This window comes from Canis lupus, chromosome 6 (genome assembly GCF_011100685.1).
Source record: "Canis lupus familiaris isolate Mischka breed German Shepherd chromosome 6, alternate assembly UU_Cfam_GSD_1.0, whole genome shotgun sequence".
Lineage (NCBI taxonomy): Eukaryota > Metazoa > Chordata > Mammalia > Carnivora > Canidae > Canis > Canis lupus.
The window spans coordinates 53,582,290-53,606,674 of record NC_049227.1 but is presented as its reverse complement, the minus strand read 5'-3'; the positions used below and the strand labels follow the sequence as shown (position 1 = coordinate 53,606,674).

General features: G+C 41.5%; 1 long non-coding RNA gene across 8 annotated transcripts; it reads right to left on the bottom strand.

Annotated features, from left to right (window-relative positions):
* Positions 1 to 578: 578 nt before the first annotated feature.
* LOC102155973 lies at positions 579 to 12,211 on the bottom strand. 8 transcript variants are annotated; one of them, XR_005361175.1, is made up of 6 exons: positions 10,008 to 11,998; positions 8,529 to 8,627; positions 5,254 to 5,382; positions 4,354 to 4,567; positions 2,928 to 3,355; positions 579 to 973 (listed from the first exon to the last, which is right to left on the bottom strand). It is a non-coding gene; the product is annotated as an uncharacterized LOC102155973 (long non-coding RNA). The 8 variants fall into 8 exon arrangements; XR_005361174.1 differs by having other exon boundaries at positions 2,928 to 3,332; XR_005361172.1 differs by having other exon boundaries at positions 2,928 to 3,332; positions 4,395 to 4,567.
* Between the last annotated feature and the right edge of the window lie 12,174 nt (positions 12,212 to 24,385).

The window sequence follows — 24,385 nt, the reverse complement described above, 5'->3', positions numbered from 1 at the left end:
TTACCGCAATTAGCGGCTTAAAATGATACAGTTTTACTCTCTTACCAACCTGGAGGTCAGAAGTCCCAAGTCGGCTTCACTGGCCTAGAGCTAGTCAGCAGGCTGGTTTCTGCAGGAGACACTAGGGGAGAGTTTACTTCCTTGCTCTTTCTAGCTTCTGGGGGATGCCTGCATTCTGTGCCTCCTTACCCTTCCTTGTGTCCCTCCAACTTCTGGTTTCCTTGATCACGTCTCCTACTTCCTCCTTACACCTTCTTGCCTCCCTCTTTAAAAAAGACCCTTTTGATTTACATTTAAAGCCCACCCAGATAACCTAGGATCATCTCCCCATCTAACGATCCTTAATTTAATAATATCTGCAAAGTCCTCTTTGCTACATAAGGTAACAGGTCCTGGGGGCTGGGAGGCAGATATCTGGCTTGGGGGGAGAGGGTTGGGGCGTGTGCATGGCAATGATCCAGCTTACCACCTCTGAGATCACTTCCAAAACTGATCTACCACAAGTATGCTCATATTTCAAGCTCTGCATTTGGGGGATATTTAGGCGAAGACAGAATCCAAAGGGAATTAGAAGAATATCAAGATGGGAATAGTTATTATTATTAAAAGCTGCAGATCGGCGAGATATGGTTTAGAAAGATAATACCAGGTTTGCAACGAAGAAGCCCTTGGTAGACTTGATGAGGACAGTTTCAGGGGGTAATTGCTAAATGCATTGGATTTAGAATGAATTCTCAGAGTTGCCCAAAGATATAAATATAAAGAGGGCTCGACATCAGCTTGTTCATGAGAAATGACGAGTATCTCGCAGCCCGGGTGGCTCAGCGGTTCAGCGCCTGCCTTTGGCCCAGGGCGTGATCCTGGAGACTCGGGATGGAGTCCCACGTCGGGCTTCCTGCATGGAGCCTGCTTCTCCCTCTGCCTGTGTCTCTGCCCCCTCTCTCTCTCTTTCTCACGAATGAATAAATAAAATCTTAAAAAAAAAAAGAAAAAGAAAAAGAAATCATGAGTATCTATAACTATAAAACCAGCTCAATGTTTTTACAAGAGACAGTAGTAATAAAGCTTAAACTTCGTTTTTCAGGGAGGGGTTTGCTGGCCTAGTTGATCTCCTTGCTGACTACGGGGGGCTTTCACAACTCTCAAGGTTTCCTCTGTCCTCATATGCATCACCCTGTGTGAGAACCTTGTTGGTACCTGGCTTTCCCAGCCACTGAAGCCCTGTGATGGTAGGTGCCAGGTCATCCTCAGCCCCTCACCTGATTCCTGCCGCAACATACATGATCGAGAAGTAATTATTAAATAAAAGAGGAAGCCAGCAAAATCTGTAGCTGTGCCTGAATGAAATCACCGTGTATGTACCGTGAGGCGGAGCGGAAAGGGGGCTGGGAGGCCTGCTTAGGGGCAGCACCTGGGGATGCCGCTAAAGCGAGGGTCGGGCTGTGCGAGGTGGGTCCCGGAGCCTGCACTGCGATCCAGCTCCCCAGGGCGTCGGTCCCGCTGCTTCTCAGACACCTGTCTGAAGATCCTAGTCCGGTGGTTCTAGAGCTTACCTGCTGCGACTGAAGGAAGCATCTTGGCAGCTTTACAAATGGATCCTAATGCCAGAGCCCTGCGCACAGATTCTGATTTAACTGATGGAGAGTGGAGCTCCAGGGTTCGTTTTTTGTTCTTTTTTTTTTTTTTTTTTTTTTTAAAGATCCGCAGACAATTCTAACGGGTGCCAGGGCTGGGGACCACTGGGCTAGTCCGACTTCTCCCCCGCCCCCGAAGGAACCCAAGCGCCGAGAGGTCCGCTAAGGGCCCCGGGGGACCAGCAGGGCCCGGGGGAGCTGGGACTGCAATTCTGCAGGGTTTTCTCTGCTGCGCAAGGAATTCAGGACGCTGCGGGGGCGCCCTGGCTGCGCTCCATAGGGGAGGGGGGAGAGGGGGGAGGGGGGCCTGAGAACCCGGACCCCGCCATCCCTCCGCCCCGGGCCGACCCCGGGTCACCCCCCCCACCCCCCCCCCACCCTCGTCAGACCCGGCCTGCGACGTGCATCCGCGGCGGGGGGTGTGGGGAGGGAGGGTGGGCATCTCCAAGAACCTATCCCGGCTGACCTACTTCAGTTAAAACAGCTCCTTGGGGGGCCCCAGGGGGCTCAGCGGTTGAGCACCTGCCTTAGGCCCAGGGCGTTGATCCTGGGGTCCCAGGATCGAGTCCCGCGTCGGGCTCCCTGAGTGGGGCCTGCTTCTCCCTCTGCCTGTGTCTCTGCCTCTCTCTCTCTCTCTCTCATGAATAAATAAATACAATCTTAAAGGGGGGGGTAAACCCCAGCTCCTTCCCCCCAGGTGCCGTGAGATTGCAGGTCTCAGGGCGTTGGCCTTGAGCAGGTGCTGGGCACCGGGCAGGTGTTCTTAGCGGAGAAAATAGAAATAAAGGTGGGGGTGCTGGGCGGCGCTGTCTGCGGGGTGCTCCCCGGGAGACACAGACCCTCTGCGGACCCCCCCCGTCCGCCGTCCTATCCCCCCAGCCCCCCACCCCCCCACACACACACAGCGCATCCCGCCGCCAGGCCGAGGCTGGCCTCCTCCCGCCCATCGCTTCCCAATTCCAGTATGAATTTACTCTTTCGGAAATCCGGGCTGCTCCCTGGAAGGAGCGGAGGGATCCGAACGACAAACGGCGTGTCGCGATCCAGGTGTGCGGACCTGGGCACAGGCCTCGGAGCCGAGGCTGGCGGTGAGCAGGTGCCTGGGCCGCCCCGGGGGAGGGGGGAGGGGGGGAGGGGGGAGGGGGATCCCAGGGCCCCGGCTGGCAGGGACGAGGGGAGGCGGCTCTGACCAGGGGCCTGGGGGACGCGAGAGAATAAATCTGGACAAGGACAATGGCCAGCTCTCTGTGACAAGGGCGGGAAGGTTCCTGAAACTCCTTGAAAATTCTTAACCTGAGGAAGATCCAGGTCCTTCAGGTCAGCAACTTCTCGGCATGGTGGCTGTCACCTTGAGGGTGCACGTGGTGCTGAACCCTCTATTTTTCTCACTTAACAGCAGGTGTCACGGCCGTGTTGCTTTCTGCCAGAGGTTCCCTTTAGAAGCTCTTCTATTCCAAAATTTTAATGTACCTGCGAATCGCCTAAGGATTTTTTTTTTTTTTTTTGTAATGCAGATTCTGATTCTCTGGGTCTGGAGTGAGGCCTGGAGCTCCTGTATTTCTAACAGGTTCTTTGGGTGATGCTAATGCCGCACTCAAAGCAGCAAGGTGATACTTTGCTTCAGGCCTTCCAGCCTTCCCCGGTGAGGCTACCTGTGCAGGGCCCAGTGCCTGCGCGGAGCTGAAGTGCCAGAGATGCCTGGGGAGCACAGCAAGAGACACCTAAAGTTACAGGGCAGAAAAGGACAGGAGCATCTAGTCTTGTCCACACAGCTCTCCCTTCCCACACTCCGGAGCATATACTGACCACAAGGATCTTAACCATCCCCTAAGTGGGACTAAACTTTGGGCTTCCTATGGACTCTAAGCCCCTGACCTCTCTTTTGCTAGAACCGTCACTTAAAAAAAAACTTTTCATTGTAAATGCTTTCTCTGCCCTTTGGGATGTGAATCTTTTTAAAAGCCTCTTTCCAATTTGGCAACCCAAGAATATTTTTCTCAGGGAACTGGGAGCCATCTCTTTGGAACGTGAACATCCAGGGAAATAGCACCCCTATTTCCCACTTTCTAGGGGAGGAAAAGGTGAGCAACATAGTGCAGGCATGACTTCCTCCAAGTTGCAAAAGTACCTCCTGTCATGAAGATCCAAGGAAGCTTACTTTTCCTTTGGATAAGGCCAATCAGCAAATGCAAGTGGCCCAGGATCATCCCTACCCCAACTCTTAAAATCTGTCCTATGCTTTGTTTCAGCAGAATTCGGTTCAGACTGCATTCTGGTCTCTCTCCCCTACTGCTACAGCCCTGAATAAAATCTTCCTTCTTTGCCTGGTTAACTTGGTCCGGTGCAATGTTTGCTTTGATGAAAACACACACACAGAGTTTGTATGTATGTATGTATGTCCTTATGCACATATATATTTTCTGGGGAAACTGAACCTCAGAGAGGGTAAAAAACTTGTCCACTGGTCCCAGTTGGTAGGGTTTTCGATGACAAATCTTCCATATGTGTGATGTTTTCTCCTTGTTTTTCTTCTTCCCAAGACCTGAACGTCAAAAGTCCTGACACCTAACTATATCCACTATTCAGTGATAACTCAGAGAAAGATAGTGGAACTCTTATTATACTTCAAAGAGTTTATATTAAAATCCAAAGTATGCATACTATATAAGGTCACATATTCAAATTAAGAGACAATGAAATTACAAACAAGTCCTCTAACCTTTCACCAACAATTACTTTGTGCATTTGGTGAGTGTTCACCTTTTTCTGCGTTCCCAGTATCTTTGCCTCTTAAAAGAGTCCTTTAGTTTGTCTAAAGGGAAGTCAGGAAAGGATTCTTGGAAGAGTATTTAAGGAAAGTGAACACTGTGGAGCTAGCCCAGTCGTGTGAGGGCACAAGCAGGAGTTCATCATTGGGATGTTCTAACATTTCTCTAGAAATGAAAAGTGAAAGAAAAAACATAAGTTTGACTTTAAAAAGGAATGTTTGTGAATAAATATCGACACTCTGATTATATATCTTATATCTGAAAGTAGCATTTAGAGACGATTTAAGTGAAAAGGATCAAAATAACCACAACACCTGTCCATTTGGGGAAGGCAGGCATATTAGTGGAGGGAAATGTGTCTCTATATGTAACAACCCACCTGGGAAGGTGCATGATGACCTGTGCCTCGCTTAAGGGACAGATGACCATTGCCCATATTAAGATAGCTGTTTAAGGCCCTTCAAAACCAGCGATTGAAATGTCAACATACTTTCAAAAAAAAAGATTTTTAATGATGCAAATTCCAAATTGCCCCCTGACTTGCTCTAAGCAGAATAAACAAAGTAATAAACCCATTAGAAGGTACTTGTGAGACATTTAGGTTTTAAGAGCCTTGCTCCTTGCTCTGATGACTATGAAAATAGAGCTAGTTCCCACTTGGGAAAGGCTTTTGTTATTCTGTTTAGTTTAAATCACAGCTAACAATCCTACTGGCTTTGAAATAATTGCAATTATTCCCTGCCTTCCTGTAGGACCCAAGCTTTTCCAAATAAACATGTTTTAAGTGTTTATCTGCAAGTGGGCAGAGAACTATTTATGAAAGACAACAGGTGTCCCTTCAACATACATACTTGTGTGTACCTTCGCTCTTTGTTCTGCTCTCCTCATTTCAACTATCAGACCCTCAGAGAGCCAAAGGACCACTTCTCTTAAACTCCAGATCAAAATGGCTGATGTTCCCAGTGAATTTTGGTCATTCTCTGGAAAGCAAAAAAAACAAAAAAACAAACAAACACAGAGGTTTGAGTTTCTCCCATCCTATTCAGTTGGGAAGTCAAGCAGCTGCCCTTCTCTTGCAGCCAACAATGTATCTAAACATTTAGATTCCTTAAGCCTTTTTCTTAAGGAATTTAAGGCTTTTAAGGCTTAAGGAATCATTTTCTTTTTTCTGAACTGAGTCAGACCTTTTATCTACAACAATTGTTTTATCAGTAAATGATTCAACCATGCACGGAAAAGAAAAGTTTGAATGAATACATCGATACTATCAAATGCTTTGGAAAACTGAAAGTGTACTGACAGTATTGGAGTGGCCTCAGCTTCCTCGCTTGTCCCCGCAGGAGACGAACTCCTGCTAAGGTAAGGAAACTTAGGGGACCCACACAAAGGACTGCTTTTTTGCTGCCTCTATTCTTGCTAGGACCTGCACCTCCACCTGCCACAAGTCTTCCAGTAGTGATAATGTACATTCTCTTTGTGAAGGTCAAGGAGTTAATGATTCCTCTGGAGTCTTCCAGCACAAGCGATGACATCGAAGGAGTGACTGGTGGGGTCATCTTGTTAAGTTCTCTAAGACAACTGACTCTAGATGCCTTGACCCGAACAGTTTTGACTCAAGGGCTTAGGTGAACATATGGAGGACACCTGAGTACCGTCCTTGTTTGACAAGTTTCTGGATGCCTGAGAGGACACGTACACCAGACCATCATCCTCAATAAAAAGCCCAGACTCATTCTTCATTCTTTTTTTTTTTTTTTTCAGACTCATTCTTCATTCTTTTTTTTTTCCCTGAGTCTCCTGGACGCTCTGTCAGTATATGCACTCACTCTCTATATCTTCAGTAAACTGTGCTCTCATTTTCTCTTGGCTCATATTTAATTTCTATCCCACACAAAAGCCAAGGACCCTCTTGGCTGGTCCTTCAGGACCCTCTCTGGGTCCTTGGACCCAGCCAGCTTACACGACTACTTCACTGAATCACTATGGGAATAGAAGGAGAGGTAGGATCTGGAGCTCTCAGCATGTTGTCTAGCACACGGTTAAGTGCTCCATCAATGGAAGTTGTAAATGCAAAGCAGAATTTCCACCACACCAGTTAGGACTAGTGCCAAATTGTGGCCTTGCCTCAACACACTTAAATTAAGTGTGAACTGTGTTGTCCTTTGGCTTTCTGGTTTTACAACCCTCTTTGAATTGGCTCTAGTACAACACTGAGATTCCAGGGTGAAAAGCTTCTAGAAACTACACACCCTTGAGGGCAAAAAGAGTCAGTTATAATAATCATCCTTGTCAGCACAGCAGGATCCCTGTCTCACACATCTGCCTGAGTGCAATGCTCAGGACAGCATTAGACAAGTATCATTTTGTCAATTAACCTTTTTCCATTCTTAGTTTATTAGGGCCTAAGCAAATGCTTTTACTAAACTGAGAGGGGCTTTTATTTTTTTGACATGGTACTTGCAGTTTTAAACACAGCCTACCTGCACTTTCCCCTTACAACAGACTCGGTTGCACCTCTCTGGCAAATTGGATAACCCTGTGTCATGCTGCATAAGGAAATCATTTTAATTTATGGAAGGCCTTGGTTTATTTAACATAAAGAGCAGTAGATGTCATGGTGTTTAACTCTGCTTTTCATATCCAGCCGGTAGGAGAAAGCAGAGGATGTAGGTGTTGCCAATGATCAGTGACTGCCTCCTCCTGCACCTGTAACCCCCTTGGCCCCCCCTCCCCAGTGGGGGCCAGGGACAGATGCTGTGATGTACATGCCTACAGTGCTACCTGACATAAAATTTAAAATAAATCGTAATCTCCTACCTGTTTCTTCGCTCTTACGTGAACCCCACCAAGCGCAATCTTTATAAGGAGTATATAATAACAGGTATTTAACTAGTCCCTTATACTGTGCCAGGTTGTGCTAAGTGCTTCTCAATTACCATTGCATTTTAATTTCCCAACAATCTTGTGAGGTAGGTATTATTACTTCCATTTTACAAAGGAAGAAATTCTTAAAAGCACGGTAAGTAGCTAGTTATCAGGCCAAGGTTGGAGTCAGGTTGCCCTAATCATCATACACCACATAACTCCAATTCATGGAAGTAGCTTGGATCATAACTCCCAACCTATAAAAATACAAGTAAGAAGAAGTGTGATCCTTCCACTAAATAACCCGAATTTTAATTAAATGTGATACCAACTAAGAGCTGATGCCACAGCTAATAAAAATAGTCAAGGATAAGTCTGGTTGTACCATACTCTTTGGGAGTGAACAGCAGGCAGCATTGAGCATGACGCTAAAACATGCGAAATTTCTTACAGCACGTGTATACTCAGATAAAGAAGTTGAAATTATATACCTATGTTTAATCTAAGAGGAAAAAAAGGTTTGAATTAGAGCAAGCCAATAGATGCCAATTCAGACTTCTAGTTATGAAAGATGACATCACTAGTAATTCCTCTCCAGCCTGGCACAAGGCCCCATTTCTCCTGCCTCTCCTTTCTCTCTACTTGGGATTCCCTCACCCCGTTAGAGGGTGCCTCTGTTTCCTTCCTTCTGCATGGCTTGGTACTCAGATTATCTATCTGTTGCTGTGGCCACACTGCAATCCTCTTTGTGTCTTCTGCTTCCTGCCTCTCCCTCCCACGTTATCACGGTAGCTTTCCCCCCCTTCCCCCCTGTTACATCCCGGGCATTCCTCCCCTCCTGATGGCGTGTAGTTACTCCATTTCTTTCTTTCTTTCTTTCTTTCTTTCTTTCTTTCTTTCTTTCTTTCTTTCTTTCTTTCTTTCTTTCTTTCTTTCTTTCTTTCTTCTTTCTTTCTCTTTCTTTCTTTCTTTCTTTCTTTCTTTCTTTCTTTCTTTCTTTCTTTTTTTTCTCCATTTCTTTCATTCTCTCCTGTGTAGGTCACTGTGGAATGAGAGCCTCAATTTGAAAATACAAACTTTGATAAAGTCTGGGAAGAAAGCACACACTGGCATTAAAAAAAGCCTTTCCTCTTTCTTCATTAGAAATAAGTTTATCACTGAGAATTTGAGAAAATTAAGATTAAGTGTGCTGTTGCAGAAACACACACACATTCTCACACACACACACACACACACACATATACGTACACAAAATACATACACAAATGACGGTCTGCAGGCTTCTTGCTCTTTTCATGGCTTCTGAAGCAACAGTTAAATGAATCTCCCCACTCTAGCTGTGTTGATTTCACCAGTGATTCTGGTAAGACAAACAAGAAGACTAAAGTGAAGGCATTTAATTCTAAGGTCTGTAAGGAAAAAAAAACACACATGAAAACATTAATGTTTGCCAAGTAGACACAGTCAGAAGGAACAGGGGAACATGGAATTCATTTCCAAGATTGGAAGAAGTATAAACCCTGGAATAGAGTTAAAGGAGTTCTTTTCATCTGAGCTTTGGGTGTTACTGCAAGGCATTCTAATCATCAAGTTATCATTATTAGTATTATTATTGTTATTACCGATAATAAACATGTGTTGGCTGCCAACAGGATGCCAGGCTCTGCCTCAGAGAGAATTAGACTCTGTCCCTGCAGTGCAGGCTTACAACAGATTATAATTGCAATAGAAAATCATATGAATAGAAATTCAATATTTTATTAGAAAAATAGCATTGTTTCTCTCCTCTCTTTGGGTTTCCTACCACCACAAAAAACACGGACTCTAAGCATGGTGGTTCTGGTCATAAAGCCAATAAATCTCCTGCTAAGAATTCACCCTCTGCAATTTCCCAACGTCAAACACTTTGCTCCTGCTTTTATATGATCCAGTGGAATCATCCTATATTCATGGAGTTGCAGCCCTTTGGATCAAATGAATTCTCTGATTTATGCTGAGTTAAGATGACAACAATCATCTCAAGCAAGGGTTTTCAAAATGCAGGTTACAGCTCATTAGTGGGTCTTGGAATCCATTTAGAGGCTCACACCATGATTCTAATAAAAATAATAGAATCTAAAAGAATAGAAAAGATCTCAAATGTAACATATTTAGTAAGAGTATTTTTTTCCGAAACTTTTGTTATACTTTTATGTGTGTATTTGTGTGGGGTTTTAATGGGTTGTAAAATTAAAAGTATTTATTGCCACCGTTTGCAATCAAAAAAGTTGAGGGATCCCTGGGTGGCGCAGCGGTTTAGCGCCTGCCTTTGGCCCAGGGCGCAATCCTGGAGACCGGGGATCGAATCCCACGTCGGGCTCCCGGTGAATGGAGCCTGCTTCTCCCTCTGCCTGTGTCTCTGCCTCTCTGTCTCTCTGTGTGACTATCATAAATAAATAAAAATTAAAAAAAAAAAAAGTTGAAAAGGCACAAAAAAGTATGAAGAATACTTTTCACTTAATTTGAAGTTCAGGTTACCACCCAAACTGCAAACATGTCAGACGGTGAACACAATTTTCAAGAGAATGCAAATAGTCAAGTATTCATTGTACCTCAAAATCAACTAATATTTATTATGGTACAATGACCTCACATCTCAAAATTAATGCTAATCTCAATATTCTTTTCCATTAACACCATAAATATATCCAGACTTGTTAGACCTCCAAGTCCTGACCATTGGTTTATAAAATATACTCACCATCTGATGTCATTTATACAGCTGTTCATTTTATGCTGTATTTTTCCTGGATGCCATAGGCTCGCCTCTCCCATACCACTTGTTGATGACCTCCACTGGAATGACCAATCCCTCCTAATGTACACCTTGCTAAACCTACAGTAGAACTTATGTTTCTCTACACCTTCCCCCCATAAAATTTTGAGAAAGCTTTCCAATCTCATTTCTAGAATTTAGCCGTATAATTAACATATTACAAGAACAGTTCCCATCTGCCTCCAGCACATAAGTGACACCATTTATCACATCTTCTTGGTAAGATTTCTTTTGCTTTTATTCTAGCTAGAATTCCTATGCCTTTCCTGTACTGATATTATTACATCTTTTTATGTTTGTATAAGTTATAGTTATATGCTTTTACACACTCTCCTCTCATTTTAAATTTAATCCGAGTAAAAATATTTGAACTGAAGATGGAGAGAAGGAAGCATGACTGAATTATCAAGATAATCTTCTGGAAAAGATGCTGTAGGAGACTGAAGAAGCCAGAGTAGCAAAATACGTAGCAAGTACCATTAATATGAAGAGGCTTGCCTGGTGATGTTTCAAACAAAGACAAACACTGCTTTGGGAGAGGTTTTACAGATCCACAATTCCAAGGATGCTTCTAATTGTTCTACTCATACTAACTAGACACTTTCTACTGCTCATGGAAAATGCCCTGACATTTTTATATTCCAAGTTCGCATACATCTCTTGATGCCAATGTCAGCCATAAATACAAAATATAGAATTATATTCTTGCTTAGAAGAAAGCTACTTGTTGATGAATTTATTTGTTTATAATTTTTACTATCACAAACATCTGAAAGGATCTAAGGGTGGACATAGGGTGCTTTAAAATGCCATGCAAGGTAAGGTATTGAAGGATAAAACAGAACAAAGCTCTTCTCATAGAAGGAGGGAGAAGAGATGCTTTTAGTCACTCAAGCTGAGCAAATTATAACACTTGAATAATAAATCTGGACCTAAATTTTGTGACAGCGGTGGTAAAAAAGAAAACCTAAAAATTATCTGAATGGATACAATCTTTCTTGGAATTGAACCCAAACAGAAATATTCCATATTGTCCTTGCTTAAGAAGCATGGATGTGGCCTGGGTATCACCTGTGTCTAGCCACCAGGGCCACTGTAGGCCCTGCTTCCATTACTGTATTGCCCCAGACCAAACCTTTCACCTTTAAATTCTCTCTATGGGATGGGGCAGTGGACAGGAGAGCTTCAAACTAGAGAGTGGCTGGGGTCCTTTAAAAAATTAGAATCCAGGGGCACCAGGGTGGCTCAGTGGTTGAGCATCTGCCTTCAGCTCGCTCAGGTCTGATCCCGGAGGCCTGGGATAAGAGTCCCATGATGGGCTCCCTGCAGAAAACTTCTCCCTCTGCCTCTGTCTCTGCCTCTCTCTGTGTCTCTCATGAATAAATAAATAAAATCTTTTAAAAAAGAATAAAAATCCAGATTCTATGACACGGAGAGTTTGAAGAAGTAGGGATCTTTTAAGCCAAGAGCTATATTAACCACTGAACAATATGGAAGTTGAAAACCAGCATTTTTGAAAAATTCTCCAATTGCTATTTTTCCATATGGAAATAGCAGAGTCATCATCCATCCTTTTATGCATGATTCCAAAATCTATTGTTTAATTTCAAAACAAATTTCATTCCCAGCACCGAATCGGTCATAGAGTCACAGATTCTATTTGCTCTCTTGAGTTTACCCACCTGTTTCTCTTTCTCTCCCCACTGCAACTATGCGCTGCAGAGTCCCTGCCTTTTGTCTCCCTGCCTCTGGCTTTCACCCTCTGTCTGTCACACTGCCACCATAGGGACTTTTAAAAGGTGAATATGGTTCATAGTACCCTTCAGTGACTACTCAACACCTGCAGGATAGGGTCCAAACTCCTCAAGTCCCCATCCAGTGAGCCCCTGACTTTGATCCTGTCCATCTGTCCAGGTTTACTTCTCTGCACAGTCCCTTTGAGTTCTAACGCTCCATCCAGCCATTCAAAACTACCCACAGATCCCCTGAGAACCCATGTCTTCATACCTTCACACATCCTGTTTTCCCCCTTACGTATATTTCTTTTCCCAACTTACTTCCCCAGTTAACTTGGCAAAAGCTTCCATACCTTTTAAGGTCCTGGTAAATTATTGCCCCTATTATGAAATCATAACTGGCATTCTTCTCTAGAATTTTAACGGCTCTTTTCCTCCACAAGTTCTATCATAGCGCTCATGACATTTTATTGCTTATATGTCTGTTTTTTCCCTCCTTGAACTTTACCAGCAGGAGGCATGAAACGTTTGCTATTTTTATTCCTGGCATTCAAAGCATGTTTATGGAATGTTGGAATGTCGGGTCCTTTCCCTAATTTCTAACTCTTAAAAAGCTGAACAATGTCCTTCTTTGTCTTTTTTCTGCTATTCATCATTTCAGTCTATCCCCATATTGACTCCTCTCATAATTACATCTTTTGTTCTCCTTCCCCTACTCAGTGGCGTGTTAGCCAGGACAGCCTGTGAATTTAATAGCTTACTTACTTCCTTCACCTTCTTTACACTTATTTCTTTAACTGACTCATCCATATTCTGTCCTACTTCATATATTTCTCCTCGCCAGATTCCTCTTAGCGATTTTTTTGTGTGTCTATTAAATCTTTTGCTCATTTCTGGCACTCCATAAATACTAAATGTGCTTGTTGAAAAGCAGTAGTGTTTGCTGAATTGATTTTTGCTGTCAGGTGAAATCTAGAAGTATCTTCTTAAAAAACAAAACAGAGGCAGGATAGCATAGTAGATAACAGAGTCAGCAGAGCAGAGCAGAGTGGTTCATGGTCTTGGCTTCACAGTCAGATGGTCCTGGGTTGGAGCACTGCCTCCAGTCCCAACCCACTGGATGACCTTGGGCATGTGGCTCAGCGTCTGAATTGGTTTGCTCATTCGTGAAAGGGAATAATCACACCTACATACTTGCATTATTGTGAGGACTAAATAAGGTAACTCAGCAGTATATGTACCCAATAGCAAAAAATGAACAAATGATAATTGTTACAATTGTTACAGTTTACTTGTTATTATTATCAATGGTTATTATTATTATTATTATTATTATTACTATTGATTCCACACATTTCTGGTGCAACACTGAAGAAAATCTAGGGACTATTTCTATTTTGGGTTTGGAGTGTGACTCAAAGTGTGTTTGTCAAACTGGCTTTTATTTTTAATGAATATTAGGTTCACTGAAGATCTTTGCTGTCCACTGGTTTTCTAACCACGGCTCATCCTAATAGAAAATTATTCCACAGTGATCCCATCTGGAGTGGATGTTGAGACCGACCCAGCATCAGCAACTCCTGTGTGATCGTTAGTCTAGAAAGCTACACTCTGAAGACACTGTGACAAAGTGGAAAGCCCCAGCAGCTTTTCTGATTGGCTTTTCCAGGGTCGTTCCATTATTGCTGGAGTTGTTGTTTTTTATTATTATTCTCCTTTTCTTTTTTTAACAAAGAGCTGAGAACCACTAAAAGAACAAGAAAAAGACCCAGTAGCTTCAATAATGTGATTAAGTGTCACTGGGCAGCAGGAATTTGCACAAACTCACTGCTGACCCAGGTAACAGCTCATGACTTCATCTTGGACAAAGGAAATCACTCTGTTTGATGAACACTTTGGGATGATTTTCAGCTTCTGATATTCTCTTCCTCTTAGACAGCTACTGTAACAAAAGCCTGTAGGGAGAGCTAAAGCTTCGCCTATTTACAATACCCACATGCTGACTCTCTATTTAATTTTAAAAAACAAACCCAGAGCTCCGAATCATTCTCATGTGTAGTATTTTGTCTTAAAATAGCTCTCTATTTTATTTTGCTTTTTAAAAACTAAAGCATAGCTTTATAGGATGGGCAGCAGGAAAAATGGAGAGGGAGAGAGAGAGAGAGAGAAAGAAAAAAAATAGTGATATCGGGAATGGATTTAACAGAAGCTCATTTCTTCCCCTTTGGAGGCAAAGAAGGTGGCAACAGCTATGGCATTATTTCTTGCATGCCAGTTAGAGCCCAGAACAATATGATATACCATCATTTTCAATAATGCCTGCGTGTTCTTGAGGAAATACACACACATATGCACATGCACATAGCCACACTTCAATAAATTCTACAAGAAGCCACTTGTCCATTAAATATGATTACACAAATGTGGTTTAAGAGACTTTCCGAGTTTTCCTTCTCATTCTTTTTTTGTAGATAAATTGGGAGCCACCTGTGGATTCCAGACCATGTTATGACCCCTTTCCTGGCTTCTTTCCAGACTCAAAACCTGTAGCATGATTGCAAGTCTGGGTTCAAGCCTTTCTCACCTCCTGAATAAGTTACCGGCCAGTGAAATGCTATACAAAAGTATCTGCAAATTATATAACTTGGTGGATCACTTCAACACCTCTCTCTGGCTTTTTGCAGGCTGGACGTCCCGCTGCGTGCCACAGCATGCTGGTTGTGTTCAGCCATTATGCAATGATGTTCTATGTTGCCAGTTAACCATGGTTTTATGCCACGGTTCAGTATAGCAGCTCCATTTAGCTTTATTTATTGGATTTTTAAACCTTCTTGTATAGTAGATCTCTCCTGAAGTTGTGATTATAGCTTTAACTATTGACACTTCTATCATAGCCAATTCCTCCATTCTTTGCTCTCACGCTGACATGAAATGGTAATTCTTGCCACACTGCAGTCTGAACCCATGACCCCCAGCCCCACACACTTTGCCACATGAACACAATACGAAGTACATGGATGCCGATTAGCTCGTTTCCTTAGCAATTTGGAGTCTTCAAGTTGCCTTTCCTTGCTGTATTGCTCCTTTAAGGAGTTCCAGACTGGAGACCAAAGCTTGACCAGAAGCACTGCAACTGCTCTGGGACCCATTTACATCCAAAAAAGCTGCCTTTTTCCAGTTCACAAATTTGGTGTTTGCCATTATTCACCTAGAACACTGTCTGTTGAGTTCTTAAAATAGTTGACAGTGAGCACTTACTTAGAAGAAATTTACCTTTCTGTTTGTTGCCTAATCTCGGGGATATACTTTGTAAGTTCTAGCAGTTTGAGTATAATTAGAAAGAAGCTTCATTAAAAATCAAAACATCCAAGTATGAACAGAAACTCAGCCATTAATTGGTTGTGTGCCTTTGAGCACAAGTAACTTAACTCCTCCGAGCCTCAGCTACCTCATCCTTAAGATGAGAAAAACTTAAGCCTCCTTCTAGCTTTATTGTGAAACTCACATGAGGAGATGTGTGTGGAAATCTCTGACACACAGTGAAATGTCAGTCAGTCTTCCTTTCGTTTCTACTTTTGCCCTTTGTTCTACCAGGTTCACAAGACCAAGTGTTGCTTATGAAAGACTAGATAATCATCTGTCATAGATCTTCACCCTAGTATAGGTCAGAGTAAGGGGCTTGACCTTATCATTTGAGCTTGTCCAACTTACGCTTCCTCTCCTGGCCTTGCTTTGGTGCTTGGGATTCTTCTATTATGTACTCCTTTTGATGGAAGCAATGATAGAGTGATGCAAAGAGCCTTGATGAGTTTTTTTTTTTTTTTTTAAGATTTAAACATTTATTTGAGAGAGAGCATGTACATACACACACATGTGCTTATGCAAGTGGGGGGAGGAGCAGAGGAAGAGAATCCCCAAGCAGACCTTTCCAGCAACTGTGAAACCCATCATGGGGCTCGATCACACAGCCCATGAGATCACGACCTGACCAGTAACCAAGAGTTGGACGCCGAACCAACTGAGCCACCCAGGCGCCCTGAGCTTTTGATGAGTTTTTCACCTCTTAGTTAGTTGATCAAGGAACTTTCAGTTCTAACATTTGTTTACATTAGCTTAAAAAATAGAATGCTCCAAATAGGTCCAGCATCTTTGTAAAACATTCGTACAGAATTCTTACTAGAGAAATATGTAAGCTTTGCATAGAACATCCTATGCCTTTGGCAAAGGAAGTTCTACTGAATGTAACATCATTTCAAGAACGAAATACCTAGAAGACTGATGGGAAATGCATTAGCCTTATTCCAATTTTTAAGAGTTAAGTAGATTATCACAGTATCTTGGTTTGAAAGGGTCAACCTGTTGCAAAAACAGTTCGTATACTGCTTGTAAAAAGGCCTAAAGCTGCTGTCTCTTTCTTCTTGCTTTTGAAATGTGGAAAAGGAGGACAAGAACTATTTAGAAAGCAAGAAAGAATGTACAAGATATCAGCTAGATAACAGATTGTCAAAGTTACTTGCTGTGGCTTTCCTAAACACCACAAGAGATTGAAGTTTCTAGAATCTAGATAAAGGCCAAGTACCTTTTCAGTTTTATCATTCATAGAATCATGCATCTCGGAGTTGGGAGGCACTTCAGAAACTATCCAGTTTACAAATACTCATTGCTGTCTTAGAAAGGTGAGCACCGGGTTTTATTTGGATATTCTGGAGCAGAGAACACATTCCCTTGCAAGAAACTCTATTTCACTTTGAACAGATCTAACTGTGAGGAAATTAGATCTGTTACTTATTTTTGAATCGAACCTCTCTTTCCATTACTTCTATGCATTTCTCCTTATTTTACCATCTGGAGTCACAAAGATAAATCTGAACCTTCAAAAATATGAAGGCAGCTGTCATCTCCCACAGGTGTGCTATTCTCTCACATAAATATTCCCAGTTTCTTTAACCATTCTTCTAATAACAAAGTTTAGTTTTCCTCAACACTCTCATTACTCTATTTTGAATATGTAATGGTTTTCCAAAGTGTATATAAATTACAGCTCTCAGAAGGGAACACAATATTAGACATGCATTTTTGGCCAATTACAAGAGAGCAATACTGTCCCTTCCATGTTTTTCATATTTAGATATGTTTACATATTTAGATGGATCTATCATTTGCTATAGGTGTCAGGCACTGTTCAACATGGTGTGTGTATACATTAACACGTTTAATCTCATCACAAACCTGCGAGATAGGTACTTTTTATTTTTTTACTGAGGAAACAACAGTGTTGTCTACATCAGTGCTTTTCCAGCTTTGATGTACATACAAACCATGTGGGGTTTTTATTAAAATTCCAGTTCTAATTTCATAGGATTTCTATAGGTCCTGATATGCTGCATGTTTAACAAGCCCCCCAGGTAATATTGGTTACTGCTGGTCCAGGGAACATAATTAAAGTGAGAAGGGTCTGTATAACACAATAAAATAATAGAAAATGATAAATCAGAAAAACCTCAAGCTGCAGTGGCAAAGGGCATCTTGAGTGGCATTATGGGAAGTTTCAGAGAATCTATGTTTATTTAATTAGAGAACTGTTTTTAGCTGACAACCTAATTTGAAAGCTGTTCTTCCTACCAACAAGAGCTGGTTTATATAACCTCTTCAACCAGTGATGTCTGAAATAACCACAGTAACTGGCATTTATTAAGCACTTGCCATGTGTCAGGTCTTGCTCGAAGAAACTTACACATCTTCTCATGTAATGTTTCCAACAGTCCTAAGAGGTAAATCCTACCATTATCTCGTTTTGGAGATGAGGAAACTCAAGCAAATAGGAGGGCAGAACTAATATCTCTAAACTTCTGTTTAATGGAAACACAAAGACCAAGTAAATAGACCAAGATCACACAGCTAGTAAGTGGCAGAGTTGGAGGCAAATCCACCTGACCCCAGGGTCCATGTGGTGAAGCTGCATCATGTGCCTATGCTCACTTCACTGAAAATAAAAGCAGCTGTCCAAGAGATTCTGGGGCAGAGAAGCTGCCAAGGCCAGTGAGTGGAAAGTGATCACTTCTCAGGTAGGGCAGTTGCTATGCAGCAGGCATTTCCTCAAATCAACCTGTGTTAGACCCTATGTTAAAGATGATAAAAGCAAACATTGATCAAGTACATAGAGAGAGGCTTCAGGTTTTCAGTAGTTAATAATAAGGACCTTAATGTTTAAAGTACCAGATCTGACTCAGATCCTGTGCTAGGTGCAAATGTGTACATGCGAGTCCTGCCTGCCATGGGTTCCTAGTCTAGCTGGGGAACCACGTATAAACAAATGATTCTCTAATAGAATATAGCAGATGCTATAGTAATAATGGAGTAGGATGGGGTGGTTAAGGGAGAAAACAGTGAAGGTGTACAGCAGATAGATTGATGCCAAGCAGCATCCTGGCAGAGAAAACCAGAAGAGCAAAGGGAGGTAGAACCTAATCTTCCTACTTCTTAGGTAGTTGCAATGGTACGTAGAATGATGTTTTTTATTTAAATATCCGCTCCAAAAGGGTGATTCATTTTCATGATTCTTAAATTATGCTCCTAAGGAGGACTGCTCTTATATAAAAATAACAGAATCTCTCAGTTTTAAGTTTGATTTTCCTATATCTTTTTCTTAAACCCGTTGGCAATTACTTTTGTTGGCTATTAAGAAATATCAAGCAGATATTAAAGAAGCCATTAAAAGCAGATGTTTGAGTCTGGTTTAATAGCTTGGATGGTAAAATTATTCCTAGATTCTTTTCATCAATGAATTAATATAAATCAATTTGCATGGTATTGTCAAACATGATAGTTTTCAGGAGCTATGCTGTGTGAACAAGTGCTCTTGTCTATTAAAAATTGTCAAATTCATCTGTTTTGACCAGGTTTATATTTTAGAAGTTTGCTATGTACCTTAGGCCAGCATACACAATATGGCAAAGGTAGACTTGTCCTATACACCAGTGATACAAGCAAGTTCAAGTCCTCTGGCTTTTTATGGGACACATGAGAGTATAAATAATACCAAAAAAATAAATAGTTTCAGTTGGGGAATTTATTCTTGAAAGTATGTAAAAGAAGATGGATCAAGAAGCTTCATGTGGATTACAGGCACAGCATATGGCTTGTGGTTTGGACACTGTGACCAAGACATTTACCACCAGCTGGTAGCAGTGTAACTAGTTGCAAGAAAATATCCAGGAGTAGCAGACACTTTCAGTGCTGAAAGCTCTACCATCCTTATTTTGCTAACATATAACAAATGTCATTTGGCTAGAAATTCTATACCTATTTGGGAAGGAGAGTGACATAACAGGAAAGAAGAGGCAAAAAAGAAGGTTGGCAAATATTGCCCACCTCACCACTCTTCAGCAATGGCATCCTATAACCTCTTTTAAGGTGTGCTGCTTCAGAGCTACCCTACACCCAAGACTTGGGACATTTCCTCCCTATTGAAGATATCTGCTTATTCATTTGGTAGGATGCCCTGAATCCATTGGTTGTCACCGCTAGGGGCTGGGGACATACATGACTCATGCTTCCTGTCAAAGCAGCTTGTAGGAGAGAGGGGCAGACCTGTAAAGATAATTAGTAAAACATTAGGTGCTGCACTGGGTACAATGGAGACAATGGAGCATAGCCATTTTTACCTAAACCAAGTGAAGAGAGAAGAAGGTCTAAAGAGGGATGGGAAATACTTCACTTGAAAGAAATTGACCCCTGATTCAAATAAAAAAAAAATATGAATGTAGAACTTTCAGAGGACTAAACAGACAGAGCTTTATGGAAAGGAAAAGAACTGAATACACAAAGGCATGGGGATTTGAATGAATAGGGCCTGTGTAAGAAACCAAAAAGAATTTGGTATGGCTGGAGATTAGCGTGGTAATTCTTACTACACAGCTCTCTGCTGTGGTGGATCTTGGAGACAAGGAGATGAAATCCAGCTCTATTGTAGTAATTCAAACACAAGATAAAAGTCTGACTTGAATGGAGAAATAGAAAGGACGACTAGATGGGTCTGACTAAACCGAGCAAACTTAGTCACCAGTTGTCTACTGGTGAGACACAATGAGAATGGTTCTCTGGATCCAGGTTGGGAGTGTATGTTGGAAAAAACCTACCATTCTCCTCCTGTGTCTTTCTTTTTGCTTTCAGAGCACACCACACATTTGACACATCGGCCACCGGATGTGTGGTGGTTTTTCCCCCACCAAGCAATTCTCTGACACAGCTGACTAGCCTACAATTTAACTCAGTTCTGAGACTATCTACCTGGAGATAGCATCAGATTCTGCAGGTTAAGGATTCAATGCCAAGAAACTGCCCTTCACGTCAGATGCCAATCACAAGTAGGAGGTCCCCAGGTTACTCCCAGCTTCTCTGTGACTTCACTATAAATCATAAGTTCCTACCACCTCCTCCCCCTTGGATTTGTTTGCCAGAGTGGCTTCAGAATCAAGGACATACTTACTTACGTTCATCAGTTTGTTCAAAGATATGATAACAGATACAGATAAAAAACTAGATCAAGAAATACATAGGCTGAGGTCTGGGAGGGTCCTAAGCACAGGATCTTTTTTCCCTGTTGAGTTGGGATACATGATGTGTTTACCCACCTGGAATCTCTCCAAACCCCATACTATTGGAATTTTAAGGAAGCTTCCTTGTGTAGGCATGATCAATTATTAACTCAATTTCCAGGCCCCTCTCCTCTCAGGAGAATGGGGTGAGGTGGGGGAGGAGAGCTTCTAATAATGGTGTGGTCTTTCTGGTGATGACCATCCCCCTTCCAGGTGCCCACCCAGAGTCACTTCATTAGAATAAAAGATGTTCCCAGTCTTCTTATCACTTAGAAATTTACAAGTATCTTAGGAGTCTTGTGTCAGGGATGGGATCAAAGACCAAATATCAGAACAAGAGATGCTCTTATCACTTTGGAAATTACAAGGGTTTTAGGAACTCTGTGCCAGGAACTGGGGGCAGAGACCAACATATACATCTTCTTTTATGTTATCAGTTGTATGAATGGTGATGTCATTTGATATATACATGGGATATGTATCAACTTTTGGAAATTTCTATTATAGGTCGTTTGGTGAGCTTCCTTCAAATGAAAGAAAAGGATTAGGAAAGGATTCCTTATATTGTTTTGTCTAGCTAAGTTCTATGAGTATTTGAATGATGCCACATGGTCTTTGGGCTAGAATGAGACACTCTATGTTGTTTTATTGTACCACATTATTATAATATTTCTTTTCATTCGGGATGTGGCAATCCCTTTGGAAACAGCCTGGAAAAATGAATCACAAGCAGTTAAAAATGTAAGTGAGAAGCATCAAATTATTAGGCAAGGCTTTGAAAAGATAAATGGATTGTGAAGAAAAATGTAATTAACAGGTTACACTGTATATGTTTGCAAAATGCCTGTGATGCATGAAAATGTTTTTGTCTACTTAATTTTCCTAACATTGTGTGTTTATATTTAAATTAATTAAAGGCAAACAGCCTTGTGCTCTTAAATAACTCTGTGGTAACTGATACGTGCAGTAGCCAAATTGATGGCGTGTTATTAAAAAAAATAACCCAGAAGCTTGTGGTCCAAGAAGCCATGCTCAATGATGAGAGCCTGGGGACAGTTGTTCACAGAGTCAGCTATTGTCCTTAAGGGGAAAGAATCTTAAAACCTCAGTGTGCAGCAGAAAGGGTCTTTCCACACAAACAGAGATTTGCAAATCATTAAGAGAGAGTCAAAAATATACATACCTTCAGAGTGGATGTCTTCATCTAACTTGTTCACTGACACACTCTGAGTGCTTGGAACAGCCTAGGTGTTTAATAAGTATTTTTTTAATTACTGGATTGATTAATTAATTAATTTCCTCAGCAGTTTGGTAACATGATATGAGAACAAGAATTCGACATCAGGAATCCTGGATTTTACCCCTTATTGGTAGTGTGATCCTGAGTAACCTGAGTAACTCACTTTACTTTGAGCTTTAGTTTCCTCATCAGTAAAATGGAGACAAGAGTTATGAAAATGAGATTGCGAGAGACAGTTTATGTGAAAGCACATTATAAGCATTAAAGAGTTGATGTGTTCATTTATCTCTTCAAAGGCAGATTCTGCTTATGCATTACTAGTAATTTTCAATCCCCACTGCTTATGTATTACTTATTTTTCAATCCCCCAATGCATGATCAGTTCATAATAAATATTTATTAAAATGTCTTGAATTCACCATGGCTGTTACATTTTACATTGGGAAGTGGAGGAAAAAGCAATTGACATGAGTGAGAAGAGCTTGTTGCCACAGAGTGCCCTAAGTTGGGTCATTTGGGTTTCTAGCAACTGGGTTTCTTTCTCAGTCTGGAGGCTCTCACTCAATCTGATTTCTAGGAACACTGTGATTATGACAATTATTCCCATTCCCCCATTTAGAATGACTACATTATATGACAGAGTGAGCTACATCTATTGGCTCTTTGCAACGTGTTTCTATTCCTGACAATGGCAGGAATATTGTCCAAGTCTACAAATACCGTTTATAGATATGGCAATATGTATGGTTCCATGCCCAGGAAAAACTCTCAGAGTACATATAATATATACACACACAGACCTATAACAACAGGTACTCTGAGTAATATATATATATATATATATTTGAGAGAGAGAGAGAGAGAGAGAGCACACACATGATTGAGGGGGGTGGTGGGGAAGGGACAGAGGGAGAGGAGGAAGGTGAGGGTGGTGGTGGTGGGGGGACAGAGGGAGAGGAGGGAGAGAATCTCAAACAGGCTCCACACTCAGTGTGGAGCCCAACACGGGGCTCAATCTCAGGACTACAAGATCATGACCTAAGCTGAAATCAAAAATCAGACAGACAGTTATATGTATATATTTAAATAAGTCCTTGTCTCATGGACAGATTAGTTTTCAAAATTTCACTTGTGAGAACTTTGTTCAAGAATTTGTTAAATAAACATTAAATCCTTATTGTTCTGGACTCTATATTAAGCACTGTAAGACAAAAAATGTCTAATATGTCATCTTTACCATTTCTGGTGACTCTCATTTTCTAGATGCTTAGAGAACAGAGAGATAGCTGTTTGGTAAGGTGAACAAAAGATGCTTTGGTGGCAGTGCAGATTTGGAAAAAGGCTTAAAATAGTAAGATATTTAGAAGGTGAATTGACAGGACTGGGTGGGTGGTTGGATATGAGAATAGTTGAAGTAGATATAGTCTAAGATGGCTCTCTGGATTTATGGCTTTAATCATTGGGTAAATGATTCTAATGTTTGCCAAAAGAGAGACACCCAAAGAATAAGCAATTTTAAGGCAGGACAAAATTATCCTAACTATGTATAGTTCTAGCATGACTCTGGAGTTCAACAGATCACCAGCATCTTGCATATACTAGGCACTTAATATGTGTTAAATGAACCAATCAATGAAGCTCTGCTCTACCACTTACTAGCTGTGTGATCTTGGGTCAGTCACTTAATCTCTCTAAATCTCATTTTTTTTCAACTATAGAGATAACAATACGTGCTTCATAAGATAATTAATTGTTTTAGGGCAGCCCCGGTGGCTCAGCAGTTTAGCACCACCTTCGGCCCAGGGCATGATCCTGGAGACCCCGGATCGAGTCCCAAGTCAGGCTCCCAGCATGGAGCCTGCTTCTTCCTCTGCCTGTGTCTCTGCCTTTCTCTCTCTCTCTCTCTCTCTCTCTCTCTCTCTCTGTCTGTCACTCTGTCTCAAATAAATAAAAATCTAAAAATAAAAAAAAATTTAAAAAGATAATTGTTTTTAAAAATAGAATGAAAAGCTGTATCTAAAGTAGGTAGCACAATATCAGGTACATCATAAGCTTTCAATACATGGTGACCATTTTATCCATCCTGTCTTTCAGGGATTTTGTCTCTTGGACAGGACAGAAAAGAAAAGAGATGTCAATAATCATTAATTTTATTAATAGTATTAGCATTTTTTTTAACAGTTGCTTACAGAGCCTCTCTTAAAGCAGAATATACAGCCTTACGTGATTTTGCAGGAACGTGGCACTCTGATGAACTGGACCTAGTGCTCTCCAACTTAGGGCATGGCTCAAATCCCTTCAGCACTGTACCCTCTGCTAGCCCAGTCCCTATGCATCTTGCCTTCTCCTTTCCCACAAAATTGCTAGATCAATGACAGAGGATGAGTAAAAAAGAAGAGGCAAGAAAAAGTAAGAACTGATTCCCTCCAGCCTACTAATGGAAAGTTTAATATTGTGCGTAATGGCAGGCCTTACTGTCGACATAATTATATGCATAGTACGTGTGGATATGCAAAAACATGTAAATCATACCACTTTAAATGCAAATATATACATGGTCTTTTTGATTATCTGTGCCACTTGGATATGACCCTCAGGATAACCTTAGTAGAAACTACTGCCCTAGGTACCATTTTTTAACTGAATCACTGATCTGAGATTTTTTTTAAAAAGGAACTCAGAAATGAAAAAGAAATACATTTTACAGTTCACATCTGCTTGGGTTAAACC